The following is a 16,509-nucleotide window of genomic DNA, read 5'->3' as shown; positions in this document are numbered from 1 at the left end:
ATGGACGGACCACAGCTGCGTCCACTTCACCTTCAAAAGAACGACGACCCACCACCACCAACAACAGACCGCCCGCAGAAGCTGGAACAAGATCACAGCCGACCAACTCGCCACCTCCCTGAGCCAGCACCCTCCGACCAGCTCAGCGAACCCCAGCCAAGCCGCCGAAAACCTCACTAAGTGGATCAGCAACTGCGCGAACGAGCTCGCCCCGCTGAGGACCCCGCCCAGCAGACCCGGCAGCAAGAAGGCCCCATGGTTCACCGACGAACTCATGAGCTCCAAGAAGAACTGCCGAGCCCTCGAGAAAGTCTGGAGAAGGGAACCAACACCGGACAACATGACCACCTTCAAACTTGCCACCCGGAAGCACCACCAGCTGATCCGCGCTGCCAAGAAAACTGCATTCAAGGACCGGCTGGACAACAACGCGCACAACTGCAAGGAACTCTTCAACATCGTGAAAGAGCTATCCAACCCCAGCGCCGGAAACAACGACATCACCTCATCGCAAGACCTCTGCAACTCCCTCGCCTCATACTTCCACAACAAGATCGCGGACATACACAACAGCTTCAACAACCAACCAACGCGCACCACGACCGAACAACCACCCCCCACCACCACCCTCCACGCCTGGACTCCGATCAGCACCGAAGACACCATCCGCACGATGAACTCCATCCACTCCGGATCTCCGACCGACCCCTGCCCTCACCACGTCTTCAACAAGGCCGACGCTGTCATCGCACCCCACCTGCGAGACATCATCAACACATCCTTCGACACCGCCACCTTCCCTGAGAGCTGGAAGCACGCCGAACTCAGCGCTCTACTCAAGAAACCCACAGCGGACCCCACCGAACTCAAGAATTACCGCCCCATCTCGCTCCTCCCGTTCCCAGCCAAAGTCATCGAGAAGACCGTCAACAAGCAGCTGGCCGCCTTCCTCGAGACGAATGGATCCCTCGACCCCTCACAGTCTGGCTACCGTGCCAACCACAGCACCGAGACCGCCCTCATCGCCGCCACCGATGACATCCGAGCCCTGATGGACAGCGGAGAAACAGCGGCCCTCATCCTCCTAGACCTCTCCGCGGCATTCGACACCGTCTGCCACCGCACCCTGGTACAGCGCCTCAGCAACGTCGGTATCCAGGAGAAGGCTCTGGAATGGATCATCTCCTTCCTCAACGGAAGAACACAGAGAGTCCGCCTACCACCGTACAAGTCAGAGGCCACCGAAGTCATCTGCGGCGTCCCTCAAGGATCCTCGCTGAGCCCCACCCTCTTCAACGTCTACATGAGCCCCCTCGCGGCCATCGCACGCCAACACAACCTCAGCATAATCTCCTACGCCAACGACACCCAGCTGATCCTCTCCCTGACCAACGACCCCGCCGCCGCCAGAGCCAACCTGCACGAAGGGATGAAAGAGGTAGCCGAGTGGATGACGACCAGCTGCCTGAAACTGAACTCAGACAAGACGGAGGTCCTCATCCTGGGCTCTTCACCCTCCGCCTGGGACGACTCCTGGTGGCCCCCCGCCCTGGGCACCGCACCCAAACCGACAGACCACGCACATAACCTGGGCTTCATCCTGGACTCCTCCCTCTCCATGACCAGGCAAGTCAACAACGTCTCCTCGGCGTGCTTCAACATCCTTCGCATGCTACGGAAGATCTTCTGGTGGATCCCCACCGAGACCAGGAAGACCGTCACCCAGGCCCTCGTCACTAGTCGACTGGACTACGGCAACGCCCTTTACGCCGGCACCACCGCCAAGCTCCAGAAGAGACTCCAGCGGATCCAGATTGCCTCAGCCAGACTCATCCTCGACATCCCACGAACCAGCCACATCTCCGGACATCTGAGAGACCTGCATTGGCTCCCCGTCAACAAAAGAATCACCTTCCCCCTCCTCACCCACGCACACAAAGCCCTACACGACCAAGGCCCGAGCTACCTCAACAACCGAATCAACTTCTACGCTCCCAAACGCCACCTCCGATCAGCCAACCACGCCCTCGCCGCCGTCCCCCGCATCCGAAGAGCGACTTCAGGAGGAAGGTCCTTCTCCTACCTGGCCGCCAAGACCTGGAACGCCCTCCCGACCGACCTGCGCCTGACCCAAGACCACCTCTCCTTCAGGAAGAAGCTGAAGACCTGGCTGTTCGAGCAGTAGCGGCACCCCCCACACCCCCAGCGCCTTGAGACCCTACGGGTAAGTAGTGCGCTCTATAAATGCCATTGATTGATTGATTGATTGAATATCTGTGTTATTTTGTCAGCTGTTGTGTAAAATACTGCACCAGTTAGTTACTAGCTATGTGAAAGTCTATATTAGTTATTGGTTAATTAACTGATTATTTGTATGGGAGAGTGAATCTGTGTGTGGTTTGGTGGGGATGTGACTGCCTTAAGATATGGTAATAGTTAATTCAGTAGGTATATGGCGTTAAGACTACTTGTTATGATAGTTGTTTGGGTGAGTGAATATCTTTATGGGTGTGGTGATGAGCAAATATATTTCTCATTGGTACATGTCCAACAAAGTAGAAAAAATGAAAGGCAGTATATATGACAGTCGTATATAAATAAATATACATAAAACTCATTATTTGCATGAGTGTCGTACAGAGGAAGGTTACCACTTACCTTGCAGCCGAATACAGCAGAAACGAAGGAGACGTAATTTCACCCCTTCCCCTATATTGTGATACCCATGAGTATATTTATTATACACATTGCACAGTTACCACCACCTCAGGGGGAAGGGAAAAAAGGGACGAAAGAAACAATAACGTAGCTGTTGGAGGCTCAGAATAGGGATGTCTCACTCTCCTGAACTCCACCCTGACAGCCCTGTAAGTGAAGACACAATACACACATGAGATTACCCCAGTTGCTAACATATATATATATATATATATATATATATTTCACACACAAGTTAGCCCCGAAAAGAGAGAGGCCACCGGCAGTACAACAATTCACTTTATTTTTGATGCGAGCAGCTTGCAAACAGGCTCCCAACAGAAACGAAAACCTTCATAGTGCCAAACGTGTTTCAGAAAATTCATTCCTTCCTCAGTGGCTGTCAGGCAATCAATGTTCAAGCCGCAGTTCGTGTGCACGAAATAAATCAAAGACCTGCCCGAGTGGGCGTGGCCACTCTCCTAGCCTTCTGGGTCTCGTAGTGCCACACGGTATTCCTCAGGTGAATCTGCTTTGAGCATTGTGCCAAACTTAAACAAAATGTACTTGCCCATGTGGGTTGTTATTCGAGACTGTAGGGCTGCATGTCACGCTCTCCATCTACCCACTGTGAATTTCCGTCTGAACAAGGCTGGTTCCAACTCTGCCTCCCAAAGTGTTGACATTCGCTTAGTGTGTCAGCACGGGCCCGCTGACAGGCAGTGGACCTCTCTCAAGCGGCTGGGCTCCAAACGCAATTAATTTCACACACAAGTTAGCCCCGAAAGGAGAGAGGCCCCCGGCAGTACAACAATTCACTTTATTTTTGATGCGAGCAGCTTGCAAACAGGCTCCCAACAGAAACGAAAACCTTCATAGTGCCAAACGCGTTTCAGAAAATTCCTTCCTTCCTCAGTGGCTGTCAGGCAATCAATGTTCAAGCCGCAGCTTGAATCAAAAATAAAGTGAATTGTTGTACTGCCGGTGGCCTCTCTCTTTTCGGGGCTAACTTGTGTGTGAAATTAATTGCGGTTGGAGCCCAGCCGCTTGAGAGAGGTCCACTGCCTGTCAGCGGGCCCGTGCTAACACACTAAGCGAATGTCAACACTTAGGGAGGCAGAGTTGGAAACAGCCTTGTTCCGACGGAAATTCACAGTGGGTAGCTGGAGAGCGTGACAGGCAGCTCTACAGCCTCGAATAACAACCCACATGGGCAAGTACATTTTGTTTAAGTTTGGCACAATGCTCAAAGCAGACTCACCTGAGGAATACCGTGTGGCACTACGAGACCCAGAAGGCTAGGAGAGTGGCCACGCCCACTCGGGCAGGTCTTTGATTTATTTCGTGCACACGAACTGCGGCTTGAACATTGATTGCCTGACAGCCACTGAGGAAGGAAGGAATTTTCTGAAACGCGTTTGGCACTATGAAGGTTTTCGTTTCTGTTGGGAGCCTGTTTGCAAGCTGCTCGCATCAAAAATAAAGTGAATTGTTGTACTGCCGGTGGCCTCTCTCTTTTCGGGGCTAACTTGTGTGTGAAATTAATTGTGGTTGGAGCCCAGCCGCTTGAGAGAGGTCCACTGCCTGTCACCGGGCCCATGCTGACACACTAAGCGAATGTCAACACTTAGGGAGGCAGAGTTGGAACCAGCCTTGTTCCGACGGAAATTCACAGTGGGTAGCTGGAGAGCGTGACAGGCAGCTCTACAGCCTCGAATAACAACCCACATGGGCAAGTACATTTTGTTTAAGTTTGGCACAATGCTCAAAGCAGACTCACCTGAGGAATACCGTGTGGCACTACGAGACCCAGAAGGCTAGGAGAGTGGCCACGCCCACTCGGGCAGGTCTTTGATTTATTTCGTGCACACGAACTGCGGCTTGAACATTGATTGCCTGACAGCCACAGAGGAAGGAAGGAATTTTCTGAAATGCGTTTGGCACTATGAAGGTTTTCGTTTCTGTTGGGAGCCTGTTTGCAAGCTGCTCGCATCAAAAATAAAGTGAATTGTTGTACTGCCGGTGGCCTCTCTCTTTTCGGGGCTAACTTGTGTGTGAAATTAATTGCGGTTGGAGCCCAGCCGCTTGAGAGAGGTCCACTGCCTGTCACCGGGCCCATGCTGACACACTAAGCGAATGTCAACACTTTGGGAGGCAGAGTTGGAACCAGCCTTGTTCCGACGGAAATTCACAGTGGGTAGCTGGAGAGCGTGACAGGCAGCCCTACAGCCTCGAATAACAACCCACATGGGCAAGTACATTTTGTTTAAGTTTGGCACAATGCTCAAAGCAGACTCACCTGAGGAATACCGTGTGGCACTACGAGACCCAGAAGGCTAGGAGAGTGGCCACGCCCACTCGGGCAGGTCTTTGATTTATTTCGTGCACACAAACTGCGGCTTGAACATTGATTGCCTGACAGCCACTGAGGAAGGAATGAAATTTCTGAAACGCGTTTGGCACTATGAAGGTTTTCGTTTCTGTTGGGAGCCTGTTTGCAAGCTGCTCACATCAAAAATAAAGTGAATTGTTGTACTGCCGGTGGCCTCTCTCTTTTCGGGGCTAACTTGTGTGTGAAATATATATATATATATATAACCACCATGAACCCATATGTGTATGGACTTTCTTTATATACTGCTTTACTTCTCCCAATGTAAAACGGCACAAAAATAGAAAAATTACGAAAACATTGAAAGCAAAATAGTCCTGATTCAGAACAAAATGAGGTACTTATCTGTCCGTAGATAAACCTCTGAGGCTGGTAACTGGTGTGACTCTCTTTTGCAGCATTGGGAAGTCGGTATAACCAGTATTCCAAATATCCAGCATCTGCACTCCACAGCGCTATTGAATAATCCTTTCAGGAATTCACCATAAAAGTTTTCAGGCGCCTTACCAGCGATTCTATGAAGTACCAAACATAAATTAAAAAAAATGTCAAGAGCAACCCTGCTCCTTTAATAAGAATCCAAGAAATGAATCGTTCTCTCCCAGGTAGGCAAATTCTCCATGGAGCACAGCTGCTCCTGGCTCCTAAATGCAAAAACAAAAACGAATCCTGCTCGTGCTGACGAAATGCTCAGGCTATACTGATCCCGATGCCGAGAGAATGAAGGATGCGCATGAGCGAGAGACGTGCTGGGCAGAGAGGGGTGTCTCTCTCTCTCCTTCTCTCTGCACGCTTCCTCCTGGCAATGGCCTCCGACCGAGAAGCCAGCAAGCTTCTCAAGGCTAGCTCAAGCAGCCGCTTCCGGGCGGAGGTTTCACAGTTCCAAAACAATCCCAAAAAACCACCGCTAGATAGGCTCCATAGAATCACGTTGTCTCTTCAGAGCTGGTTCCTCAAGTGATAAACCCCGAGCATTTCGAAGGTGGGACTTAAGTATTAGCAATCATGTGTTCTGTTTCCACTCCTCTCCAAGGATTCTGGGTGATGTAGTCCTTTATGTATAATTGTGCATTCACACAGTGTATGTTGTGCCCCATATGCCTATCTCCACCTACTCAAACAATGAGTGAGTGTATAGATAACTGTATACTTTAGGATATTTCTACCCTGTCCCTTTTCTACATTTTGCACACTTGTTCCACTAATTTCTTCAGCCTCGCTTCTACCGAGGCACAAAATGGCTGCCAACAGTTCCTGGTTTCGAATGTTGACAACCACTTGACAGGCAATCAGGATTCAGCGTGTGATCGGAAGCGTGCGATTATGCGGCCATAATGAGCTCACAGTCCGCTGATTGACCGTGCCCATATATATATATGCTTTTTACTGTAATTTTCTCAGGAACTACTGAACAGATTGATACCATTTAAGAAACAGGCATGAGTCTGAAGTGAGGACTACATCTCTGCCAAATTTGTATCACTTTATTCATCAGCTGAGGTGTATGTATGTCTGTCACATGGCACAGGTGTAAATGCACATTTATGCATTTACATAGGAATTCCTTATTTACCACCAACTAATAGTTGGTGGTAAATAACGAATTTTTAAAGCCCTGTAGCACTGTTTACAGTGCTTTCTACATTTCATTTACCGATTCAGTAAACACCGAATCGGTAAATACCGATTCGTTATTTACCGAATCGGAAAAATAGCCTCCTACATTGGAAAAAGCTTTTACCGGTCGCTAACGGCCGAATTCGGCCGTTACCGACCGGTAAAAGACGACCTACATCTAGCCCTATATTCCATTTGCCAGTAGGTTTTATGTTATCCCTCCTCTCAAGATGCAAGATGATCCTATTTTATAGTGCTTGGCCAATTTGTTTAGGTGGCTCCCCTTGATTCCTCAATCTCCTTTTCATATTGGGAGGGGTGGTGTTGATGACATCAGTTGAAACATTTCTGCTTTTGTTGTCACCTCTGAATTGGGTGTGGGCGATTTTTGACTTAGGCCTTACACTGTGCTGCAGACCGTGGTGTATGGCTACACCAAATCCCAATTTATGGCTAAACAATAATTGCAAACATGAATAGTCGATAGCAAATGAGCATGAACACTAAGATCAATTAAGTAGTTATGAGCCAATTGCTAAATGTCCAGCATCAAATTGACAAAGTCATAGAAAAAGTATGAGAGTTCATGGAGGTACCTAAGCCATGCCTTAGTGGCAGAAGGTGTGATCTCCTCGCATTCCCTAACAGAGTATCTTGAGTGGAAGATGTTAGTGGAGTGACCCAGCCTTCTCCAACTTTGACTGGCACAGACTTGCTCACCCTTGGCCGTGCTTAGCCCAGGCATTCTCCCTGCTCATCCCACACTGCCTGGAAACTTAAGACGTTTTATAACACAGAATCATTAGTGTTGGCCTTGACTGTCCTGGCCTCTCCGGGGAGCTCTGGAACTTGGAGTCCCATCGCTCTTTTTAGCGCATCCATTGGGGAACCTCAGGATGCTTTTTAGCAGAGTGACTCGAGTTGGAACTGCCTCCCCTGACCTCAACGTGGAGTTCTGGGATTGGAGTTTCCTTGTAGTCTCTAGTGTGACCCACACTGCGGGGGAACTTCAAGGGCTTTATAGGACAGTCACTAGTTTTGGCCCCAGTTTTCTTGGGCTCAGCGTGGGGTTTTGGGACTTAGAGTCCTCTCACAATCTCTGGCATGTTTAAATTAAATATGCCGAGCTTATGAAAGCTTGAGGGTATTAAAGTGCTGTTCATGGGCACAGGAAGATTAAGTGATTTGCCCAGAATCACAGGATGTTGCACTGACGCAGAGACTCAAACCTAGATCCCCAGCTCCCAAGTCAGCAGCTCTGGCTGCTGTGCCACATCCTCTCCAGAGGTAATGAAAGCATGTTGAGTAAAGTGAGCTAAGATTACTTTCAATAACATGAAAGAATGCAAAACGGGCAGCCAAGACTGGGGCCCTTATGCTCACATTTGCATGATACAGCCCTTGAATTTCACAATAAGGAGCGCTTAAGAACCCAACATTTCTGAAACAAGTTATTACTTCTCCTAGGGCATGATGCACTAAATACCTTTGCATTTGCAAACCCTGGTTATGCAGCCCATACTGCATCACAATTAGAAGGGGAGCTGAAAGAAGCATCCTCTCATATTTGCAAGTCTCAAAGGTATATATCAATGGTTTATTACTGCAATTGGCTTCAACATCCCTGGAAATAGTATTGATGGTGCAGGTCCCTCATGTGCATGCACCAGTTATCAGACATATTTTACTGCCTCACATTTCAGGACCCTCTCCAGCAGTGAAGGTCTGTATTTTTTCTACTGTACTGAATAGCAGTATATTTTTCACTATTAGTGGTAAAAGGGACAGAGCCTTGTCGCAAATATGAGAGAGCCAACCCTGCAGAATATTCTATACACCTCTTCAATGTCAGGTTCCAGTTTAGATCATTGTGCTGAATTTGATTTTTGTTTACTTTGTCTTTCGGACATTTGAATTATTAGCTTGTCTGTCTGCTTCAGGCTCCACACTTAAATGAAAAGCAGCTTTAGCATTTCTCAGAATTCTAGACTGAAAAACCAATATCAAATTAGAAGTTACCAGCCAAGCCTCTAACGGTGAACCGTCGCTGTAGAGATTTTTGGAAATTTGTAGAATCACCTCAGGTTCTCGGTAAACACCTTAATAGCTTACTGTAATTTCTTACAGGACTCTCGGAATCCGTGCCAGAGTGTGAGCCCCAGAGGTTGGCAAGAATCATTTTACTCAGGAAAGCATGCAAATCATTTTCCATTGGAGCTCCTCATATTTACAAATATCCCATTGGAAAAGGTGGAGCAATGAAACGTTTGTTTTTGTTGCAGCCATCAAATCTGTGCACCAAGTCGTGACCGTAACCTTGATAGAATCCTCATCTCTGCATTTAATTTGATGAAAACAATCTGCATCCTAATCAATGGAATAAACATAAAAGTCCCTATTAATTATATACTTCAAAACTAACATTAACACAAAATGTTGCTATGTCAATCATTGTAACGTTATGAACATGGTCACATAAGCCGTTAGGATCTTCAATAACTGGTCAGAAAGGAGTGGTAACAGAATATTTTTGTCAGAATCTCGTCCAACATAACAAACAACAACATTGGCACGGTTTATTACCAGAACTCCTATTATTGTAGACAAGAAAATCACCTTATAGTAGTTTATACTTGCATATTAACTCAGCTTCTTAGATTGTTTTGGTAGAAGTTTTAAATTTTTTTAAGATCCTAATTTAAAATGTATTCAAACATATTATAAATTGTTGTCAATGATTTTGTTCAGCTTTACAACAAACATTTTAGGAAGTTTCTACCAGGTTGCTCTATCCTTGTACATAGATTCCAGTGGAAGAGATTCTCTTTTCCATCTCTCACAACCTGCACTAGTGACCACAAACAAATACATCCTATGGTCACTGGTAGAGGTGGGGAAATCGGAATGGCATAACAGATAAAACAGAGACCATGGACTCCACTACTGCTGCCTTGTTATTTGGATACTCCATGAGGTCTGCGGAATGTAGAGAAATGATATTTTAAGTATCCTGACATTCAGATAACTGTTCATACCTACAATTATAAATTGATATACCTGAGCACTATCTCTGTGTAACCTACTCTCCATATATGATGAGTAATTGCTGAAAACAATTTATGAAAAAATATGTATCTCAAATACATCAGTGTATAAGTATTTCTTGGTGCATTTAATATAACTACCTCACGTTTTCTCATTATGCATTGCTTGGTGAAGAATGATTTACAGCTTCTCCTTTGACTTCAGGAGAACTGCAAAACAGCCAGTGCCATTAATACCCTGCTGTTCCTTAATCCTGGCCATAGCATAAACTTACTTAAACTCTAATACCTTATAAATGAAGGGTCTGATTCACAAAGGTAAGTTTAGACATTTGGTCTAAGTTTACGACTTTGGAAAATCAGAAACTGCATTCACGAATAGTATCTTTAGGTCCGCACTCGGGTGGATCTCCTTGTAAATTCCCTTTGTGAATTCCCAGAGTTGTAGACGCCTAGCAGAGAATGTGGGACCATGTATGCAGGAAGCCAGCAAATCAGCACTTGTATAAATAACAGTGTGCTACTATTACTTTGCAGCCATTAATTTGTGGTGCTTTACCACCATGTTTTACTTCACAGTAATGTGTACAGATGGTCGTTAAATCGTGTTACTTTGCAACACAAGTGATTACATCATGAGTGCAGGTAGAGGTAAGCTTTTTAGAGCTGGGGTTGAATTGCAAGGACTTTAGGAAATTATGTCAGTTTAGGGGCAGTAAGGTTTTGTAGATTTAAAGGTTCGAATGGATATTGGGGAATTAAGGGGTTTTAGGCTTCAGGGATGTGTAGTGTTTAGGGGTAATGTTCTCGGGTCATAAGGGATTTTTGGACTCGGGGATTGGCTGGCTTTAGGGGTAGAGAGTGTGTTTTTAGCTATATAAAGTGGGTCTGGTTTAATGGTAGTGAGAGGCTTTTAAGGTTCAGAGATCGGTTGGTTATAGGGGTTCTAACTGTTTTTTAATCTTTAGGGACTGGATTGGTTTAGGGGTAGTTTGGGGTTTTTAGAGTTTAGGGATGGGTTACGTTTAAGGGGTCATAGCCGGATTGGGGAGTTTACCTGAGAATTGTTTTGGGTTTATGAGTAGTAAAGGTTTTTAGATTTTTAGGATTGGTTAAATGATGAGTGCTTGGGGTCTCATCCTCCAAAATATAGTACAGAGAGAAATAAAATGGGTATGCAAACTTTTTACAGTGGCCTGCAGTGGTGATAGGGACCAAGAATGGGAATTGTTTTTTATTATTGCATAATTTGTTTTGGGGTGAAGGCTGTTGTGTGCATATTATGGTAATTTATATTTAGGATTCCGCTCTAAGTATTTATTCTTTCTGTGGGTAGAGGCATTTATTTTTTAATTATTGTAACATTAAATCTATAAGCGGTATATCTAGGTAATTTATTTTTGGGAGAGGGTTTTTATTTACTTTCAGGCGTAAGTTGATTTAAGCGTTCAAGGATGGGTATTTATTTTTTGGGGTGAATGGGTATTTATTTTTAATTTAAATCTGTATGATATCACTTTAGAGGGGGATGCTGGAGGAATAGGGGCCCTGGATGGGGAGTCTTTTATTTTTGGATCCTATTTAAAAATGTAATGCATTAATAACAGCTTTTTATTTAACTTATAAAACATTTGCAACTTTAAAAATATTTTTAAGCATTTGATAACATTTGTCTAATTTCTTCCCTCATGTTTTCATTGTGTTTCCTATAAGAGAAAATGTTCTTTTTTTATTTTTACCATGCTATACTTGGTGGTCTTGTGACACCAAAACACTCTGGATGTATGACATTACAATGCATACGTTCACAACGCATACCATCACAACAAAATTTTTACAACGCAAGATCAAATACAATGCATCGTATTACCACGCATTCCATTACAACGCAGATGCTATTACAACGCATGCCATTACAAAGTAAGTATGGGTAAGTATGTTTTTATTTTACTTAATGGGAATGTAATCGTCGTGTAAATGTTGGATAGTATAGGGGTAAAAATTACTATTCTAACTCCTGGGGTTGTTGTAGTACTGTAAGTGTTGGATAGTGTTGGGGATAAAATTACTATTCTAACTCCAGGGGGTGTAATAGTAGGGTAAGTGTTGGATAGTGTAGGGGTTAAAGTTACTATTCTAACTCCAGGGGGTGTATTTGTAGTCTAAGTGTTGGATAGTGTGGGGGTTAAAATTACTATTCTAACTCCAGGGGGTGTAATAGTAGGGTAAGTGTTGGATAGTGTGGGGGTTAATTAAAATAAATTAAATAAAAATGATATCAAAGTATTTTAAAATATAATGAATTAAATTAAAATTAAATGTTATTAAATTAATAAAACTAATGTAAGTAAATTAAATTGAAATTAAATTAATATTAATTAAAATAAATACTTACCCATACTTTCATTGTAATGACATGCCTTGTAATAGCATCTGCGTTGTAATGGCATGTGTTGGAATAGCATGCTTTGTAATGGATCTTGCATTGTAAAAGTTTCATTGTAATGGTAGTGCATTGTTATGCCTGCGTTGTGATGGCTGTTTTCCAACACTCCCATCCCCCTCCAAAAACTTTAACCATTTTTTACAACAAGCTGACATTTTCGGACCAAATCAGCCATGTTATAGTTTTGTTCTTCTACACCTTGAGAATCCTAAAAAACATTTTCCCATGTATTCCCTTGGAAAAAAAAACACAGTGGTGGATGCCTCAGTCCTATCAAAAATTGACTATCGTAATGCTCTATATGTCAGTACTCAGCAAAGATTTCTGAACAAACTCAAGATTGCAGATGCCCATCTTCTTTTAGGGATCGGAATGTTTCAACTCATGTCTCATGCATTATCCAAAATACACTGGCTACCAGTAAAAAAGAGAATCATCTTTAAGACAATGTGTATTGCACAGAATACCCTTCATGACTGTGGTCCTAAATATCTAAAATATTGTTTCCAGCATTATGCTCCCACAAGAACACTTTGTTCTACCTATTCATTCAACTTAGTAGTACCAAAAATCAACACAACAACTTGGGGAGGAAGAAGCTTTATCTTCTCCACTGCAAAACTTAGTAATGGGATACCTATTCACCTGAAAACCCCAATTAACTTGCCCGTCTTTCGGAAATTCCTTAAAACGTGGCTGTTATCAAATACATAGTTCAGGTGATAGTCCAGTTAGCTCCATTAGGTTTTCGTTTACTGCAGCCTAATAATAATAATAATAATAATAAAGGGGCTTATATAGCGCCTGGTGACGCTTCCCGGCGTATCCCCGCTCTGTGGAGAAGGGTCAGAGTACAGGAAGAGGGAGAGGAGCAAAAGGGCAAATAGGTAAGACTTTAACAGTTTTCTGAAAGTGGATTCATTGTTCGCTAACCTAATATTGGTGGGAAGGGAGTTCCATTTGTTGGCTGCCACCGAACGGAAAGAGCGACCTCCCATTCTCGATTTTTTTATACGGGGAATCTTGAGAAGGCCCGTTCCCATGGAGCGAAGGGTTCTGTTAGGCTCGTAAGGAACGGCTAGGTCAGACAAGTAGGACGGTGCTTTATAAGAGATGATTTTATAGCACATAAGAAGTGCTTTGAATAGAATTCTCTTCCTAATGGGCAACCAATGTAGGGAAGCCAGGATAGGTTTAGAAGCAGCTCTTCTAGGTAGTCTCAGCACTAGCCGTGCTGCTGAGTTTTGAAACACCTGCAGTCTCCTGATGTTCTTTTCCGAAGTTCCTAGAAGAAGCACGTTGCCATAGTCCATTCAAGAGGTTACTAGGGCCTGAGTCATGGTATGCCTGGCCTCTAAGGGGAGGAGGTCCAGGGTGCGGTTGAGGGTTTTCATGACCCCAAAATACTTCCCTACAATTTTATTTACATGGCTGTCAAACGAAAGTTTGGTATCCACCCAGACACCTAGGTTCTTCGCTTCCCTACCAGGAGTGGGTAAAGGCCCCAGACAGGGTGGCCACCAGTCTTTGGTCCAGCTAGTGTCCTTACCTCCTATTATTAACACCTCAGTCATAGAACCGTTAAGTTTAAGGCAGTGTTGGGTCATCCAATCTGCAAGATCGCTCATACAGGTTTTGAAGTTGTCAGCAGCTAAGGAGGCAGCTTGGGACAAGGAGATCAGCAGTTGGGTATCGTCGGCGTAGGAGACTAGCTCTACGACGTACGATTGGACCACCTCTGCCAGCGGAGCCATATAGAGGTTGAACAGGGTGGGACTCAGGGCAGAGCCCTGAGGTACCCCCTGTTCTAAGGCTATGCTGTCCGAGAGAAAATTGCCTCTCTGAACCTGAAAGCACCGGTTGGTTAGAAAGGCTTTCAGCCAGCCCAGTGCCTTCTTGGTGACCCCTGCTTTGTTTAGACACTGTAGCAAGATGGAGTGTGCTACAGTGTCAAACGCGGCACTGAGGTCCAGCATAATGAGTGCCATGGTCTTATCCTCATCTGCTCCATCCCGTAGGGTTTCGGTCGCTCTCAGGAGTGCTGTCTCTGTAGAGTAGCCCGACCTAAAACCAGACTGAGAGCTATGTAAAGCATTGTGAGATTCGAGGTGGGCCATGAGTTAAGTGTTGGCTATTTTTTCGGCAACTTTAGCTAGGAAAGGTAGCAAAGAGATGGGTCGTAGGTTGTCTAGGGTGTCCTGGCTCACATTGGGTTTTTTCTTTATGGGAAGTACGATTGCTTTCTTCCAGTCTTCAGGCAGACAGGCTGTGGCAAAAGAAACTTGGAGCACGTGTCTAAGGTACGGCTCCAAGACAGTTAGACTGGCTCCTAATACTTTGGGAGGAGCAGGATCCCGAGGGGAACCAGATTTAATGCTTTGGCATGTTTTCATGAATATTTCCGGGGGAGGGACAGTAAAAGTACGTAGGCAAGATTCAGTGAGAGCGGCATCTTCCCTCTCAACAAAGTCGTGGCCTGATTTTATGTTGCCAGAGAAGTTGACATAGATGTCAGTGATCTTGCCGGCAAAATACTTAGCGATTTTGTTGCAAGTATCCACCGAATCATTATGGGATGTATTGTTCGTGGTTATACCACTGAAAAAACGTCAAAGCAAACCTGGCAGCAAGAAGGCCTCATGGTTCAACGATGACCTTAAGAAATCCAAGAAACTCTGCCGCTCCCTTGAAAAGGCCTGGAAAAAAGACCCAACCTCTAGCACCAAGGACGCCTTCAAAAACGCCACCCGCACACACCACCAACTAATCCGAAAGGCCAAGAAAACAGCATTCAAGGATCGACTAGACAACAACGCCCACAACAGCAAGGAACTTTTCAACATCGTCAAGGAATTTACCAATCCCTCGGCCAACTCCAACGACATCACCCCCTCTCAAGTCCTCTGCGACTCCCTAGCCTCATTCTTCCACAACAAAATTGCAGACATCCACAACAGCTTCGACAACCAACCCGGAGACCAGCCCACCCAACCATATGCTGAACATTCTCCCCCCTTGAACACCCTTATCGACTGGAAACCAATCTCCACTGAGGACACCATCCGCCTGATGAACTCCATCCACTCAGGATCCCCCACAGACCCATGTCCTCACCACATCTTCAACAAAGCAGACTTCGTCATAGCACCGCACCTCCGAGACGTCATCAACTGCTCCTTCAACTCCGCCACCTTCCCGGAAAGTTGGAAACACGCTGAACTCACCGCCCTTCTGAAAAAACCCACTGCGGACCCCACCGAACTCAAAAATTACCGCCCCATTTCGCTCCTTCCATTCCCAGCCAAAGTAATCGAGAAAGCGGTCAACAACCAGCTCGCCGCTTTCCTCGAAGCCAACAAATCCCTCGACCCCTCACAATCTGGCTTCCGAGCAAAGCACAGCACTGAGACCGCCCTCATCGCAGCAACAGACGACATTCGAACTCTACTGGACAATGGAGACACAGTCGCGCTCATCCTCCTCGCCCTCTCCGCAGCCTTTGACACAGTCTGTCATAGCACCCTTTTACAACGCCTCAGAAACATCGGAATCCAAGGAAATGCTCTTGAATGGATCACCTCGTTCCTCACCGGAAGAACCCAGAGAGTCCGCCTCCCACCATTCAGGTCCGAGGCCACTGAAGTCATCTGTGGCGTACCCCAAGGGTCCTCACTCAGTCCCACCCTCTTCAACGTATACATGAGCCCCCTCGCGGCCATCGCCCGCCAACACAACCTCAACATCATCTCTTACGCGGATGACACTCAACTGATCCTTTCTCTCACCAATGACCCCAGCACCGCCAAAACTAACCTACACGAAGGAATGAAAGAAGTTGCCGAATGGATGAAACACAGCCGTCTGAAACTGAACTCAGATAAAACAGAAGTCCTCATCTTAGGTACATCCCCCTCTGCATGGGACGACTCTTGGTGGCCGGAAGCCCTTGGAAAAGCACCCATCCCGACAGACCACGCACGGAACCTAGGCGTCATCCTGGACTCCTCACTCTCAATGAACAGACAAGTCAGCGCCGTATCCTCATCCTGCTTCAACATTCTTCGCATGCTCAAAAAAACATTTCGCTGGATCCCACCGAAACCAGAAAAACAGTCACCCATGCTCTGGTCACGAGCCGACTGGACTACGGAAACACCCTCTACGCAGGTTCCACCGCTAAACTCCAGAAGAAACTCCAACGAATCCAAAACGCCTCAGCCAGGATCATATTAGACATCCCACGCAACGAACACATCTCTGGTCACCTGAAAGACCTCAACTGGCTACCCGTCAATAAGAGGATCACTTTCCGA

Source organism: Lissotriton vulgaris, chromosome 1_1 (genome assembly GCF_964263255.1).
Source record: "Lissotriton vulgaris chromosome 1_1, aLisVul1.2, whole genome shotgun sequence".
Lineage (NCBI taxonomy): Eukaryota > Metazoa > Chordata > Amphibia > Caudata > Salamandridae > Lissotriton > Lissotriton vulgaris.
Note: the sequence above shows the minus strand (reverse complement) of the source record.